Raw genomic sequence first — 16,894 nt, forward strand, 5'->3', positions numbered from 1 at the left:
GTTGGTCACAAAAAACATTCATGAAGTTTGGTTCTTTTATGAATTTATTATGGGACTACTGAAAATGTGACCAAATCTGCTTTGTCAAAAGTAGATATACAGCAATGTTAATATTTGGTTACATGTCCCTTGGCAAGTTTCACTGCAATAAGGCACTTTTGGTAGACATCAACAAGCTTCTGGCAAATGTGTTGGTTTTCTGGCATGGACTTGTTTCTTCCGTATTGTCCACACTTTTAAGTCAGGACTTTGGGAAGGTCATTCTAAAACCTTAATTCTAGCCTGATTTAGCCATTTCTTTACCACTTTTGACGTGTGTTTGGGGTCATTGTCCTGTTGGAACACCCAACTGTGTCCAAAACCACACCTCCGGGCTGATGATTTTAGGCTGTCCTGAGGAATTTGGAGGTAATCCTCCTTTTTCATGGTCCCATTTACTCTCTGTAAAGCACCAGTTCCATTGGCAGCAAAACTGGCCCAGAGCATAATACTACCACCACCATGCTTGACGGTAGGATTGGTGTTCCTGGAATTAAAGGCTTCACCTTTTCTCCTCCAAACATATTGCTGAGTATTGTGGCCAAACAGCTCAATTTTTGTTTCATCTGACATCACATGGACAAAGATAAGACCTTTTGGAGGAAAGTTCTGTGGTCAGATGGAACAAAATCTGTAAAATAAAATCCCCTGACGAACAGGGAAACCTGCGAAACAGGCTTGTAGGGATGATATAGCCTCTGTGTATATTCCGCTTTATCCCGGTATTGAGCACTGTATAACGGATAAACCACAGAAACCTCGACTATATATATATATATACACATACATGTATATGGTCATTTGAAAGTAGCTCGCCTGCTGAAAAAGTGTGGGCACCCTGCTGTAGCTTGTAGTCATTTCCTCTCTTTTATTCAACTAGTGGCCAGCAAGTTCAGTTAAAAACAACTTGTGAGAGACTCACATATTTGCTGCAGATTCTTAATAACACAAAAGTGCTTTCATAGAGATGATCTTTGACAAACGTTTTTGCAGAAGGTCCTTAAAACAGTGGAGATCTCCTGTAACTATGACTAAATAAATAGACCAAATAATTAAAGAGAATAATAGTGAAGGGAGAAGTCCGGCCCCTTGGTCCTTGGCTTTCCGGAAATGTGGACCCCAAAACAACTTAGGTGAAAAACCCCGGTCCACGAGGTCAGAAATAAACACATTCAGGCCCTGGGCGACTCCACGAAGGTCCCAAAAAACAAGTACCGTATTTTCCGCACTATTAGCCGCACCTAAAAACCACAAATTTACTCAAAAGCTGACAGTGCGGCTTATAACCCGGTGCGCTTTATATATGGATTAATATTAAGATTCATTTTCATAAAGTTTCGGTCTCGCAACTACGGTAAACAGCCACCATCTTTTTTCCCCGTAGAAGAGGAAGTGCTTCTTCTTCTACGCAAGCAACCGCCAAGGTAAGCACCCGCCCCCATAGAACAGGAAGCGCTTCTTCTTCTACTGTAAGCAACCACCCGCCCGCGTAGAAGAAGAAGAAGCGCGCGGATATTACGTTTCATTTCCTTTGTGTGTTTACATCTGTAAAGACCACAAAATGGCTCCTACTAAGCGACAGGTTTCTGGTTCATGAAAAGACGCAATCTCTCCATCCGCACACGGACTACTATTTCACAGCGACTGCCTAAAGACTTTCAAGAAAAGCTGGCTACTTTCCGTGCATATTGTAAAAACAAGATAGCTGAAAAAAAGATCCGGCCAGAGAACATTATCAACATGGACGAGGTTCCACTGACTTTTGATATTCCTGTGAACCGCACTGTGGATACAACGGGAGCACGTACGGTGAATATTCGCACCACAGGGAATGAGAAGTCATCCTTCACTGTGGTTCTAGCTTGCCATGCTAATGGCCAGAAACTTCCACCCATGGTGATATTCAAAAGGAAGACCTTGCCAAAAGAGACCTTTCCAGCCGGCGTCATCATAAAAGCTAACTCGAAGGCATGGATGGATGAAGAAAAGATGAGCGAGTGGTTAAGGTAAGTTTACGCGAAGAGGCCGGGTGGCTTTTTTCACGCAGCTCCGTCCATGTTGATATACGACTCCATGCGCGCCCACATCACGCTGGTTTTTAATATATTATTAAAGTTTGACTGACCTATCTGACTGTTTTTTTGACATTCCTTTAGCGCAGTTAGATGCGGCTTACAACACGGGGCGGCTTATAGGTGGACAAAGTTTTGAAATATGCCGTTCATTGAAGGCGCGGCTTATAACCCAGGGCGCCTTATGGTGCGGAAAATATGGTATAGTAGTAGAGTAGAGTTCCGACAACTCTGTTAGTTGTCGGAAAGGTCCAAAAGGACCCAAAAGAACCCCTGATAGTCCTGCAGCAGACTGTTTGGGTACATTTCTAACATTTTGGATTACCAATATTTTTAGAAGGAAGTCCATTTTGGGGTACTTTGGAACCTTCAGGTCTGTTAGTCCCTTCCTAAGTCCACATACTTTTTGCAGTAAAAGTAGAAATAATTGGGGAGTAGAGGTGTCCCAATACAACTTTTTCACTTCTGATAAAATACTGATTTAAAATGCCTTGTTTTAGACTGCAATGTTGTTCAATTAAGGACATTTATTATTCGTCTAGCTTGTGTGCTATTGTGTGCTTAGCTGTTGTGTAGCCGCTTGAGTAAGTAGCCTATAGATTACCATATTTATGTTTTGTAAAGACTTGACTAAAACACAAGAAAATAACAACCGTGTGGAGGACATTTAGATGTGATCCGGTTGCCCAGCTTTGCACAAGTAAACACACTGCAGAACTGCTTTTATTGGCGCTCATATCGGACATTTTAGATGCAAGCCAATATCATCCGATAACTTGTTTTTTTGCTGATATCGGACCAATATCCGATATGAATATCAGATCGGGACACACCAGTGACGTGCAGTCACTGGTGTGCCATCATGGAAAGAAAAAAAATTTAAAAAGAAAAAAAATTAATTAAATTGTTATATGTATCCAGTGATTATACTATAACGTTATTTTCCATTTAACTTCACCAGTTTTAGATTATTTTTATTCAAAATCGCTGAATTTTCACATTTGCCGTTCAAATACTGAGAAGAGACGGTGCGGTGATCAGCAGCCAGTTGAGGCACGTCACTGAGTTGTGCCTCAACATGGATTGCGCAATGACTCGGCTAACTGCTGCCCTGCTGTGCAGTGAGACCGTATTGCTATATGAACTACATTATTCATTTCCATAGTTTAGTTAGCTGAGGTATATAATGTACAGTGTATTTTGTCAACAACTGTATGTGTGTAAAGTATTTCTTGTGCTGAGCAATCATAAAACTGCTGCGAAGACGCACTGTGTGAGGCTCGCAGTAATCCCGCCTCCTGGTGTCGGTTAATGCACCCCCGCGCAGAATGCACCCCCCGACGGGAGTGCCACACCAACCAAAGCCCACACCCAAACCCTCCACGTACAAGACCGAATCCACCCAAAAAAAGTCACTTAACAAGAAGCCAATAAATGCAAAAACAACAATACTCGCGCCGGAGGAGTTGTGAACGACTGCAGGGACACAACATTAGGTACACCTGCAGACTGCAGCACAGATTTCATATTTCATTCATTCACAACTCCTCCAACACGAACACCACTGTTCCCGCACTTATAAGTAAAGGTAAGCCCATAATAACGTTTTTTTTATTAAATGTGCTTTTTTGTGTGCTACAGTTTGTATGTGTAAAGTTAAAGTTAAGTTAAAGTACCAATGATTGTCACACACACACTAGGTGTGGTGAAATTTGTTCTCTGCATTTGACCCATCCGCTTGATCACCCCCTGGGAGGTGAGGGGAGCAGTTGGGCAGCAGCGGTGCCGCGCCCGGGAATCATTTTTGGTGATTTAACCCCCAATTCCAACCCTTGATGCTGAGTGCCAAGCAGGGAAGAATGCTGGTATGAGCTTTTAAACATAACCCGTTAACTGCTGCCAATCAAATGGTGAATAAGATACTCTTTAGGGTTCATATGTTTGTAAATCTGACTGTGATGAAGTCAGTGCCTCACCAGTCATGAACCTCACCGCACGTCATTGGGACACACCTACCCAAAAGTGCCTCTAAAAGTCACAGCTTCATTTTATAAGTGTTCCAACCCCTCCCAGAAACATGTGTTTTCCTCGCTCCTTGATTACATCACAGGTGGTGGATGTAAAAAAGCTTGTGCTGAAAATTCCAAAATCTTCACGTTTGAACACCAGGTTGTGTCACATTGACATGACTTGTTGATTAAAAATGGTGCAATTATCAGTTCACAGTTGGTCTGGTGGACTGTCTCACTTTCATTCATCCAAACAGATTCTACAGGCATTGTAGCCAAACGGCCAGTTGGAAGAATGGTTTGGGGTCAACTGCACACTTATGTTGAGTGTGTCAGTGTTGGCAGCAAACTAAATGTTCACATGTCTCTTTAAGTCAGTAGGAATAGGCGATATATATGTTTATGTCCTCCTCAGAATCGGTGTTTGTGTTTTGCATAAGTTGAATGATTTTTTTATCTAAATCTGTAACTGTAACAAGAAAAAATGGTCAAAAAGAAATGTCCACTGCAGAGGACGCTGGCTCTCATGGAGGATATATTAAGCTACATCACAGCTATAGGACGAAAGTTATTAAGGTTCATAATGGAAAAAAAAGAAAATTCATGGTGTTTCTTATTAAGGCTCTGGCAGACTGATGGACTTCCGTCTTTGGTGTTAACACTCAATGCATAAAGTGCAACGAATCAAAAAAGCAGGGCAATGCCAGTCTTTTAAGAACTTTACTAGGATTCAGACTTTTTTCAAATACATCATAAGGATTTTACTGTAAAAATAAAAGTAGTGACCCTGTTTTATAGTAACTATAGGACTGCAAATTTTATTGTGAAAAGAATTGGCAGCCGGCAGAATTTTACCGTAAAAACATTTGTACATTGTTTCTGTTTACATTATTGTACTGTAAAACCAAACATAGATTTAATTGTAAAAAAAAAAAAGGCAGCTCACTCGCCAGAATTTAAATGTAAAAATAACTATGGAATCGATTTTCGATTTACAACGACCATAAAGTTATCGGTAAAGCAAATTCTGGCAGTTCAAGCAACATAATTGTATTGTTAATTAGTACATAAAGTACATGAATGCCGTTTTTCAATTATGGTAAAAAAGAATTAAAAAAATAAAAAATAAAAAGCGAGCAGCTCAGTCACCCATCCATCCATTTTCTACCGCTTATTCCCTTTTGGGGTCGCGGGGGCGCTGGAGCCTATCTCAGCTACAATCGGGCGGAAGGCGGGGTACACCCTGGACTAGTCGCCACCTCAACGCAGGGCCAACACAGATAGACAGACAACATTCACACTCACATCCACAAAAAAAATATTTTTAAAATAAACAGCGAGAAGGTCCTGGGTTCGATTCCTGGGGTAGGGGTCTTTTATTTCATTTTGCATGTTCTCCCCATGACTGTGTGGGTTCTGTTTGGGTAACCTGGCTACCTCACACCTCCAAAAACATGCACCTGGGGATAGGTTGATTGTCAACACTAAATTGGCCTGAGTGTGTAAGTGTGAATGTTGTCTGTCTATCTGTGTTGAGGTGGCGACTTGTCCAGGGTGTACCCCGCCCTCCGTTCCAGTGCAGCTGGGATAGGCCACAGCACTCCTGCTACCATGAGAGGAGTTGTAGAACATGGATGGATGGTAGGATGAATGGATGGATTAATTATTTTTTCCACTATAAAAGCAATTAACAGAGATTTTACGGTAAAAAAAAAACCTTCAGGGACTGCACTTCCACATCACATGCATAGATGGGATGTGGTGGGGGGGTGCAGCTGTGGTTTGGTAACATGCCAATCCCGTGCCGGGGCCTTGCTGATGGTGTGAGGGTGAGGCGTGTTCTGTCTTTGATCGGGGTTTTGCGCCTGGGTGAGAACACGGTCGGTGTTATATTGTACAAGTAACATCTTCTGCTCTAAGTAATGTTGGCGTAGTTGTATTGTACAAGTAATATAGTGTAAGTGATGTTGGAGTAGTGATACTGTATAAGTAATATATTGTAAGTAATATAGTCGTTGGGATATTGTACAAGTAATACATTGTAGGTAATATAGTAATAGTTATATTGTACAAGTAACGACTTGCACTGTAAGTAATGTGAGAGTATTTGTGTTGTACAAGTTATATATTGTAAGTAATGTAGTAGTAGTGATATTGTACAAATAATATTGTCGGGAACTCGCATGGCTGCAGTGGTTGTGACCCCAAGATTCAGGGAACTGGAGATCGATGCGCAGGTAAGATGATTTTAACATATATTTAAAACAGAGAAAGAAACAGTCGTGCGTGTAAACGGTCGGCACAGGAGACTGCCATGGAGCCGGTACAGGAGGTCGCACAGCAGGAGAAGGAAAAGATGGCGGCAACTGCATAGGTGGCGGAGGCCGAGCCGGGCGGAGAGCCGGAACCAGCGGCAGAGCTGGGGGGAGCGCAGGAGATGATGGCCAAGCCGGGCGGAGAGTCGAAGGGAGAGGGAACGAGCCTGCTGTGGGTTTGGACCGCACAAACCTGGCTTTTAAGTCCTTCAGGAATTGAGAAGTCCAAAACGTCGGCTCCACGTCGCCGACAGGGGTTCCCGCAAGGTCACAGTCTGGCTCGAGATTATGTCGGGAACTCGCATGGCTGCAGTGTTTGTGATCCCAAGATGCAGGAAACAGGAGATCTATGCACAGGTAAGAGGATTTTAATATATATATTTAAAACAGAGAAAGAAGCAGTCTTGCTCCAATGGTCCAAAACATAAATCAATCCTCAAACCCTGAGGAGCAGGCGAGGCAGGCATAAATAGCAGCCTGCTGATTAGCACCAGGTGTGGCCAGGCTGCCAATCAGCAGCAGGTTAGAGGAAACAGCGCTCAGGGAGACATGCAGGAAATGTAACAAAAATGAGAGCGCTAACAGGAAATAAACATCAGACCAGGAAACAAACAGAAATGAAGTGACAGATCGTCACAAATATATTGTAAGTGATGAAGTAGGAGTTACGAAATTGTACACATAATATATTGTAAATAATGTGGGAGTAGTGATATTGTACAAATAATATATGGCAAGTAATGTAGTAGTGATATTGTACAAGTAATACATTCTCAGTAATGTGGGAGTAGTTGTATTGTACAAGTAATATATTGCAATTAATGTGGGATTAGTGATATTGTACAAGTAATATATTGTAAGTAATGTAGTAGTTGTGATTGTAAACAGTGTTGACATTAACACGCCAACATCATTCTTCATAACAATGCTAGCACCACACAGCTACCCAGCACAGCACTTCCTTATTATGCTGCAATGCAATGTGAAAAGATATGTTCTGTATTTCCACAGGAATTTTAACGATTTCTATGAGTTTTTATTTACATTTTTTTGAATGTTCTACTTAATGATCATTTAATTTACTTATTTGCGAATTTCATGTCAATGTTACAAAATGTCAATGTTACAAAATGTCAATGTTACAAAATTCCATAAATATCAATACCCTTCACGTGACGTCACATAAACTGCACTTTATGATAACCGTGATCACTCTGCTCACAATAACCGTGATATCAAATATTCTTATCATTATGTCCCTGTGCCTGAGAGAAAAGACAAGTTATTTTTCTTTTGAGAGTTGATTCTAACATGCTTTTGAGAACCAGCAGACAGATGTTGTTACTTCTCAGAATTACACAGAGGTTCAGAAAAAAATAGCCCTGTTATGCAAATCACAAATGTCCACTACAGAGGATGCTGGTTCCCAGGATGATATCACGAGTGTGCTGAAGGAAAGAAGGAAAGAAGTCATCTCCAAGTTGTTCTGCAGATATTTTCATATCATGTGTGTGTGCTGACTGACGTTAACTGACGTCCTGTCAAACCCACACAAGTTATATGAACTCGGTGGGGATGCGTCATGGGAGTATGTTGCCAATCAGAATGGGAAGCACGAGCTGTCTGGTGCACTGTTAACGTCCTTATATGGGCATGACAAGCTACGCTGACCCCCTGGGGAGTGACAACAAGCTTTCTGAAGTACAGTATTGTTGAAGAAGTCTACCGAAAAATATATTTTTCATTCATTTGTAAATAAGTGTATATTGTAAGGGACTACATTTTACCACATTATAGAAACTAAAAAAATAAACTATATAACACTTTTTTGTGAAATTAGTGTTTGCAATTCACCTACTGCGGCCTCAGTGCATTGTGGATTTTAAACTACCCATTGTTTCTCCTATACGTAGCTAATCGTGGCACACCGGTTGGGAGAGTGCCTGTGCCAGCAACCTGAGGCTTCCTGGTTCAATCCCTACCTTCTACCAACCTTGTCACGTCCGTTGTGTCTTTGAGCAAGACACTTCACCCTTGCTCCTGATGGGTCGTGGTTAGGGCCTTGCATGGCAGCTCCCGCCATCAGTGTGTGTATGTGTGAGTAAATGGGTGAATGTGGAAATATTGTCAAAGCACTTTGAGTACCTTGAAGGTAGAAAAGCGCTATACAAGTATAACCCATTTACCATTTACCACCACAGCAAAATAAGTTGTTGTTTTGTTTACACGAAAACAAATTTTATATATGTATACATATATATATATATATATATATATATATATATATATATATATATATATATATATATATATATATATATAGGTGTGTATATGTATATATCTGTTTATATATATATGTATATATATATATATTTATGTGTGTATATATATATATATATATATATATATATATATATATATATAAATATATATATATATATATATATATATATATATATATATATATATATATATATGTATATATATATATATATATGTGTATATGTATATATCTGTATATATATATATATATATATATAAATATATATATCTATATATATATATATATATATATATATATATATATATATATATATATATATATATATATATATATATATATATATTAGGGATGTCCGATAATGGCTTTTTGCCGATATCCGATATTCCGATATTGTCCAACTCTTTAATTACCGATACTGATATCAACCAATACCGATATCAACCGATATATACAGTCGTGGAATTAACACATTATTATGCCTAATTTGGACAAGCAGGTGTGGTGAAGATAAGGTACTTTTTTTTTAAATTAATTAAAAAAACAAGATAAATAAATTAAAAACAGCACGGGGCAGCACGGTGGAAGACGGGTTAGTGCATCTGCCTCATAATACGAGGGTCCTGAGCAGTCCTGGGTTCAATCCCAGGCTCAGGATCTTTCTGTGTGGAGTTTGCATGTTCTCCCCGTGACTGCGTGGGTTCCCTCCGGGTACTACGGGTTCCTCCCACCTCCAAAGACATGCACCTGGGGATAAGTTGATTGGCAACACTAAATTGGCCCTAGTGTGTGAATGTGAGTGTGAATGTTGTCTGTCTATCTGTGTTGGCCCTGCGATGAGGTGGAGACTTGTCCAGGGTGTATCCCGCCTTCCGCCCGAATGCAGCTGAGATAGGCTCCAGCGACCCCCCGCGACCCCAAAAGGGACAAGCGGTAGAAAATGGATGATGGATGGATGGAAATTAAAAACATTTTCTTGAATAAGAAAGAAAGTAAAACAATATCAAAACAGTTACATAGAAACTAGTAATTAATGAAATTAGTAAAATTAACTGTTAAAGGTTAGTACTATTAGTGGACCAGCAGCACGCACAATAATAGATAGATAGATAGTACTTTTGATTCCTTCAGGAGAGTTCCCTCAGGTGCTTACGGACTGTATCCCTTGCAGACTGTATTGATCTATATTGATATATAATGTAGGAACCAGAATTATAATAACAGAAAGAAACAACCCTTTTGTGTGAATGAGTGTAAATGGGGGTGGGAGTTTTTTTGGGTTGGTGCACTAATTGTAAGTGTATCTTGTGTTTTTTATGTTGATTTAATAAAAAATAAAAAACGATACCGATAATAAAAAAAACGATACCGATAATTTCCGATTTTACATTTTAACGCATTTATCGGACATCTCTAATATATATATATATATATATATATATATATATATATATATATATATATATATATATATATATATATATATATAGGTTTCTCATTGTCATCCCACTGGGCTGAGTTTTTCACTTGTGATTTAGGGCTATATAAATAAACATTGATTGATTGATCGATATAGATATATATATATATACATATATATATATATATATATATATATATATATATATATATATATATATATATACAAACAACGTTTCTATATGAGTTGGGGAATTGTGTTAGATGTAAATATAAACGGAATACAATGATTTGCAAATCTTTTTCAACCCATATTCAGTTGAATATTGTCACGGCCACGGTGCATTGGAATGCGCCCTCATCAATGCGCTCTGCGTTTCACACCGCGGGACACGCCCATGACCGCGGCACACTTCCAGGGACGCGCCGCGCGCGTCTCCGCCCTGCAGCTGCCGCCAGCTGCAATCACTTACCGGCAATCAGCACACCTGCCTGGAATGAAGGAGCTGCCTTCATAAGCCTGGACAACTTGGCATGCCGGCGCCGGAATATAATCATCTGTTGGCGTATAGTAAACGATAATCCTGCTTGATGCAATCATGTTCTCTCTGTCTGTTTTCCCTTCCGTGTTTCATTGTCGTGTCATCCTACTGCAGACCTCCGTTCCCGTGTTTTGACGTTGCTGTGTGTCTCGTCGTTCCTCGTCGTCGTTCCCCTGCTTCTCGGACTGCTCCTTGGATCTCGACCTCCCGCTTGGACACGGATTCCCCTCTTCCCTGGACTTCCTCATCTCTCGTTCAACATTTGGTAACGCACACCTCAGTTAAATACTACACATAGTCTTACACCATACACACTCTTGGATTTTGCCACACTCCATTTCCTTAGTTCGTATATTTAATGTTGTTTATTATTATATATATTACTATATATATATATAATAAATCATTGAACATTACTGCCATCTAGTGTCTGTTGCCGTCACCTCCCCTGCAAACCATAACAGTATATTCCGGCCAATTGATTAGGGAGGGCACAGTTCCTTAGCCCCGCCCCCAGTGACTTTAGCCCTGCCCCCAGTGGATTTTTTTTTTTTTTCCTTTTTTTCTTTTTCTTTTTGCCCCTCTCAGGATGTCTTTTTCTTTTACCTCCACCCTGGACATATTTTCTAGCCCTCCTCAACACTCCTTCAAGGGACTGTTTAACTCCAATATGGGGATGAAGGAATGTACCCGTCGCCTGGACACCCTCCTCCCACCCTTAGTGACAGTCCCTCAGTCAGCTGGTAGCGTCTGGCATCCGCGTTCGGAGGGGGGGGATAGTACTAGTCTCTTCCATTTTAGCACTGGTGGCTGTTCTGATGTGGTAGCACAGCTGCACCCAGACAGGCTACCACCTGCCAGACAAATACCCCCTGTCTTCTGTTTTTCCCAGCCGCAGCCACCAGTCCCCTGGCTAGCCTCCGAGCTAGCACCAGTCCCCCGGCTAGCCTCCGAGCTAGCACCAGTCCCCCGGCTAGCCTCCGAGCTAGCACCAGTCCCCCGGCTAGCCTCCGAGCTAGCACCAGCCACCAAGCTAGCACCAGCCACCAAGCTAGCCTCCGAGCTAGCACCAGCCACCAAGCTAGCCTCTGAGCTAGCACCAGCCACCAAGCTAGCCTCCGAGCTAGCACCAGCCACCAAGCTGGCCTCCGAGCTAGCACCAGCCATCAAGCTGGCCTCCGAGATAGCACCAGCCACCAAACTGGCCTCCGAGCTAGCACCAGCCACCAAGCTGGCCTCCGAGCTCGCACCAGCCTCCGAGCTAGCACCAGCCACCAAGCTGGCCTCCGAGCTAGCACCTGCCACCAAGCTGGCCTCCGAGCTAGCACCAGCCACCAAGCTGACCTCCGAGCTAGCACCAGTCACCAAGCTGGCCCCCGAGCTAGCACCAGTCACCAAGCTGGCCCCCGAGCTAGCACCAGTCACCAAGCTGGCCCCCGCGTCTCCACCAGCTCCCAGGCTGGCCCCCGCGTCTCCACCAGCTCCCAGGCTGGCCCCTGCGTCTCCACCAGCTCCCAGGCTGGCCCCCGCATCTCCACCAGCTCCCAGGCTGGCCTCGACCTCTGCGCCTCGGCCTGCTCCGCCGACCTCTGCGCCTCGGCCAGCAGCTCAGCTGCCCTCCTCGTCTCCGGCTCCGATGACGTCTGCTGCTTCCACGCCTCCGACGACATCGCCCTCCTTGACTCTGGCTCCGACGACATTGTCCTCCTCGACTCTGGCTCCAAGCTCTTCATCCTATTCGTCTTTGGCGGGCCTTTCCACGGCACCGCCTGCCCCCTTGTCTCCTGCATCGTCGCTACCGCGACCTCCGGCTGGCCGGCCACAAAGGCAGCCAACAGGCGCCCGCACACGGCGCCCTCTGTGGCCAGGGCAGGGACACTTTCTGCGCCAACAGCAACGCCCAAAACATGGATATGTTTCCCGTAGGCTGCTGTGGTTCTGGCGCCACTCGTGTCCGCCCTCTGGACGTCCAAGAAGGTGGCCGTTCCTTGGTCGTCCACCTCGCAGGCTGCTGCGGTGTTCTACTCGCCGCCGCCACCAGACTCGTCCCCGCTGGATTCGGGGACACTTGGGACAACGACTCACCTCCAGTTCACCCCTCCACCCTCCCTTGACTTTTGACCTCTGTGTTCTCGTGGTTCCTGCTAGAGGACATCTGGGAGCTGTCCATAAGGAGGGGGCTACTGTCACGGCCAGGGTGCATTGGAATGCGCGGTGTGAAACGCAGAGCGCAATGATGAGGGCGCATTCCAATGCACCCTGGACAACTTGGCATGCCGGCGCCGGAATATAATCATCTGTTGGCGTATAGTAAACGATAATCCTGCTTGATGCAATCATGTTCTCTCTGTCTGTTTTCCCTTCCGTGTTTCATTGTCGTGTCATCCTACTGCAGACCTCCGTTCCCGTGATTTGACGTTGCTGTGTGTCTCGTCGTTCTTCGTCGTCGTTCCCCTGCTTCTCGGACTGCTCCTTGGATCTCGACCTCCCGCTTGGACACGGATTCCCGTCTTCCCTGGACTTCCTCATCTCTCGTTCAACATTTGGTAACGCACACCTCAGTTAAATACTACACAAAGTCTTACACCATACACACTCTTGGATTTTGCCACACTCCGTTTCCTTAGTTCGTATATTTAGTGTTGTTTATTATTATTATATATTACTATATATATATATATATATATATATATAATAAATAATTGAACATTACTGCCATCTAGTGTCTGTTGCCGTCACCTCCCCTGCAAACCATAACAAATATGCTACAAAAACAACATATTTGATGTTCAAACTGATAAACATTGAGCTATACTGGGTCCCATTACAGTTAGGTTTTCGCTTATATACAAATGTCATCATAATTATTTAATAAACTTTTTTTTTTTTATCCAATTACAATTAACCTATTTTATTTTAATAGTACCCAGGAGAGGTCATTGGTCAACGCTCTTTTTTATTAACTTTGTACTCTTAGTCCCACCCACCTCAGGAATTACACTCACTCGTACACACTCATTCAGGTTGATCTTGATTCCTCGCTTTTCTGTCTGCCATTTTTACTGCCCACCCTGCTTCATAATTTTGGCAGATGGCACCAATTCGCAAACTTACAAAATTAGTAATTAAATGGCTTGTGAATGACGACCTAATACCCCGACATGGTTTCCCCAAAAAGATTAGGTCAAACAACGAGGCAAAACTTTAGAATTTGATTCCAGCAACACGTGACAAAGAAGTTGGGAAAGGTGGCAAGTTGAGGAATGCTCATCAAACAATTTTTTGGAACATCCCACAGGTGTGCGGGCTAATTGGGAACAGGTGGGTATAAAAACAGCTTCCCAAAAAATGCTCAGTCTTTCACAAGAAAGGGTGGGGCGAGGTACACCCTTTTGTCCACAACTGCATGAGCAAATAGTCAAACAGTTTAGGAACAACGTTTCTCAAAGTGCAATTGCAAGAAATTTAGGGATTTCAACATCTACGGTCCATAATATCATCAAAAGGTTCAGAGAATTTGGAGAAATAACTTCACGTAAACCAACATTGAATGACCGCGACCTTCGATCCCTCAGACGGCACTGTATCAAAAACCGACATCAATCTCTAAAGGATATCACCACATGGGCTTAGGAACACTTCAGAAAACCACTGTCACTAAATACAGTTGGTCGCTACATCTGTAAGTGCAAGTTAAAGCTCTACTATGCAAAGCGAAAGACATTTATCAACAACATCCAGAAACGCCGCCGGCTTCTCTGGGCCCGAGATCATCTAAGATGGACTCATGCAAAGTGGAAAAGTGTTCTGTGGTCTGACGAGTCCACATTTCAAATTGTTTTTGGAAATATTCGACATCGTGTCATCCGGACCAAAGGGGAAGCGAACCATCCAGACTGTTATCGACGCAAAGTTCAAAAGCCAGCATCTGTGATGGTATGGGGGTGCATTAGTGCCCAAGGTATGGGTAACTTACACATCTGTGAAGGCACCATTAATGCTGAAAGGTACATACAGGTTTTGGAACAACATATGCTGCCATCTAAGTGCCGTCTGTTTCATGGACGCCCCTGCTTTAACCTGCTCTAACCTGCTCTAACCCACCCCTGCAAGACAATGCCAAGCCACATTCAGCACGTGTTACAACAGCGTGGCTTCCTAAAAAAAAAAGAGTGCGGGTACTTTCCTGGCTCGCCTGCAGTCCAGACCTGTCTCCCATCGAAAATGTGTGGCACATTATGAAGTGTAAAATATGACAGCGGAGACCCCGGACTGTTGAACGACTGAAGCTCTACATAAACAAGAATGGGAAAGAATTCCACTTTCAAAGCTTCAACAATTAGGTTCCTCAGTTCTCAATCGTTTATTGAGTATTGTTAAAAAAAAGGTGATGTAACACTGTGGTGAACATGCCCTTTCCCAACTACGTTGGCACGTGTTGCAGCCATGAAATTCTAAGTTAATTATCATTTGCAAAAAAAAATAAAGTTTATGAGTTTGAACATCAAATATCTTGTCTTTGTAGTGCATTCAATTGAATATGGGTTGAAAAGGATTTGCAAATCATTGTATTCCGTTTATATTTACATCAAACACAATTTCCCAACTCATATGGAAACGGGGTTTGTAAATCACGTCACAACAGACGATTTTTAGTGTCTTCAAAATAAAAAATTACAGTGTTGGCTGTCCCACCCAGTTTTCTTAGTCTGCGTGTTTGGAGTTGTTCCTTAATTTCCTCATATGTGAAGCATATTGCAAAAAAAGAAGTGTAGTATTCTATGTCATGTATGGTATGCGGCTTTTTGTGCCAGGGATTTAATAATACTGAAGTTACAGTTTGATCTCAGTGTTTCATCTTCACACTGCCCTTTGTCTGATTTGGGTGCATCAGGTTTGTTGTTTTGTTGAAAAAGCTGGATAAATGCCTTGAGGACTTACACAACAGTGTATGAGCTTGTGTGTGTGTGAGAGTGTGCGTGCATGTGTGTGCGTGTGTGTGTGTATGTGTGTGCGTGTGTTTGCGTGCGAGCACCACAGAACATGAGCCAAGATGCAAAATGATTTGCACACTTGTGATGTCATGTTGAAACATGTACAAATGCTTTGAGTGTATTTTCTTTTGACGCAAAAAATTTATTGCAAATAAGACAAATATATTTTCTGCAGATACAAAACTAAACAAACAGAACAAGACAACACTAAACGCATTGTTAACACAGTTTTTGCACTTTCCATATATATATATGTATATATATATATATATATATATATATATATATATATATATATACATATATATATATATATATATATATATATTTTTTTTTTTTTTTTTTTCTAAGTCAAGATTTCCATTCACTGTACGTACAGTACAAACATTGCGCAATGTAGTCTGTTTGACAAACAAAGAATCCCCCAAATTGCGGGCAATAGCAAGGTGTCAAAAGTCCGTTTCCAGGCGGGAGGTCGAGATCCAAGAGGCAGCCAAGGAAGCAGAGGGAATATGGGGAGACGAGACACCGCTTGTGACGCGGGAACGGAGGTATGTTGCTGAAAAGGTGACAAGGAGGGCACGAGACAAATGAACACGGCGGGGGAGAAAACACAGAGAGAGCAAGAGTGCATAGTGCTAGATATTCGGCTTACTGTACAGGAACGGGTTGTTACGTTCTGGCACAGGATAGCAGGTTACGCTGGCTTAAGGAGGCAGGAGAGCTCATCAGCGACAGGTGTGTGGATTGCTGATTGCTAATTGATTGCAGCCGCTTGCTGCATTTGGAGTGACGCGCGCCGGCGCGCTCTTGGAGGTGTGCGCAGCGCACAGATGAATGCGCAAAGGTGTGCGCCCGGGCCGTGACGGATCAACTGGTCTCTCAACTCAATTTGTGATGATTTTGTGCTGTCTGGTGTGCTCACACTCCTTGTCTCTCTCTCTCGCTCTCTCTCTTCTTAATGGGGCGATCCACAGGTGGCACTAATTTTGGGCACACCAGCCACTAATCAACAGCAGGGCTATTTAGGCTGAGTTGTGGCACCTCAGAGGTGCCGGTTCACCATGCTTGGTTCTCCTGTTTGTGGGTACATGTATTTCGATGCCAATGGCTTTTCCTGAGATTCAATCAATCAATCAATCAAAGTGTATTTATATAGCCCTTAAACATAAGTGTGCTGCACAAGCCACATCAGGGCAAGAAAAAACTAAACCCAATGGGCA

This window comes from Nerophis lumbriciformis, linkage group LG16 (genome assembly GCF_033978685.3).
Source record: "Nerophis lumbriciformis linkage group LG16, RoL_Nlum_v2.1, whole genome shotgun sequence".
NCBI classification, from domain to species: Eukaryota; Metazoa; Chordata; class Actinopteri; order Syngnathiformes; family Syngnathidae; genus Nerophis; species Nerophis lumbriciformis.